The sequence below is a fragment of the Propithecus coquereli genome, unplaced genomic scaffold, assembly GCF_000956105.1.
Source record: "Propithecus coquereli isolate 6110/MARCELLA unplaced genomic scaffold, Pcoq_1.0 Scaffold257, whole genome shotgun sequence".
NCBI classification, from domain to species: Eukaryota; Metazoa; Chordata; class Mammalia; order Primates; family Indriidae; genus Propithecus; species Propithecus coquereli.
In genome coordinates, this window is record NW_012148141.1 from 1,894,112 (window position 1) to 1,895,827 (window position 1,716).

At 32.6% G+C, this 1,716-nt stretch overlaps 1 protein-coding gene across 1 annotated transcript in view; it reads left to right on the forward strand.

The window, feature by feature from the left end:
- The window catches only part of POF1B (premature ovarian failure, 1B), a 99,562-nt gene that overhangs the window by 63,154 nt on the left and 34,692 nt on the right, over positions 1-1,716 (forward strand). The gene's annotated exons all lie outside the window — the stretch shown is intronic.

Genomic DNA, 1,716 nt, shown 5'->3' on the forward strand with positions numbered 1-1,716 from the left:
CATACATAGGGAAAATGAGAAATTGTAGCTAAATGTGCCTTTATTTACAAAATATTCATTATAAAATGTTACAAAACTTTTCCTTTATATGCAGACTACAAAAGAAAAATTTTGTAATTAACATTTTGTAAATGAAGGTATGTTTAGTTACAATTTCCCATTTTCCCTATGTATGGTGACTTGGGACACCCTGTAAATATAGATATATGGATCTATATGTATTTTCATACAGTATCTCTATCTTTCTCTCTATATATGTACTACTTGTTAATTCTATGACATTTAAACATACTGTGTGATACTGATTTTACAGGTTTACCTATCTACTCATGCCTCCATATAGGAGACTTTACTCTATTTAGGAGATAATGATTACCTCCCTAGGAAAGCGACTCCAAAGTGTACATCATCAACAAGATAACTAACATTGTGGTGTACTCATCCAGACTTTTAGAAGTTATATTATGCATACCTTAAAAATGTGATGATATGACACTGTAGTTTGTATCCTGCTTTTTTTCACTGACTAGTATCTTGTAAATTGTTTTTCATGCCACAGATGTGGTTATGAAAGCTCATCTTTACTTACTTTCAAATTCTTCCATTTGCCTGAGAATGTACGGTTTTGTAGAGTCTGCATCAAGAGGACAGGTTAAAAAAGTATCAGTGGTAAAATTAAAAATACATTTATCATCTGGATACTCAGGAATAAATGTGTTTTTAGGGCAGTTGGGCCCCCATGCAATATCAAAGTAGTATGGAGTATGACCTAAGTTATTATTGTCCAGGTAGTGTATCTGAAGGATGGCAGGGAATGTGGCCAACAATATTGAAAAGATCGGTACCAAAGACTATGAAGCCAATAGAATATGTCTTATTTAGGACACTATTCATAATAATTTGTGTTTAGGATTTCAGATGTCTCTGAAGTCTACAAATTTTCCACACTTGCCCCTGAGCTACTCTTTCCCATGTCAGATTGACTAGATATTCAATCCACATAATAAATGGAGGGAGTCAACAAGAAATACATAAAGACACATTGAATTGAGTGGATTTTCTTAATCTAACTTTAAGATGTACTAACAAATAAAGTTGGCTTTTATTGAGAATATGCAAGTCCAAATGAAAATAATTCTTTTATCGTCAGTATAATTTTAAAAAATCAGTATGTGAAAGTTGTCTGCACTCCCATGTCTATTGTAGCACTATTCACAATAGTCAAGACATAAAATCAACCTAAGTGTCCATCAGTAGATGAATTGATAAAGAAAATGTTGTATATATGCACAATAGAATAGTATTCAACCTTGAAAAAATGAAATCCTGTCATTTGTGGCAACATGGATGAGCCTGGAAGACATTATATTAAGTGAAATAAGCTAGGCACAGAAAGATAAATACTGCATGTCTCACTCATATGTGAAAACTAAATCTGTTGATCTCACAGAAGTGAGAGTAGAATAGTGGTAACTAGAGGCTGGAAAAATAAAGGGAGAGGTTGGTTAACAGATACAAAATTACAGCTAGATAGAGGAATAATTTCTAGTGTTCTGTAACAGTATAGGGAGATCATAATTAACAGCAATTTACTGTATATTTTCAAATAGCTAGAAGAGAGGATTTTAAATGTTCCTAACATGAAGAAATGATAATTATTTGAGGTGATGGATGTGCTAGTTACCCTGTTGGACACAGGTATTTAAACACCACATT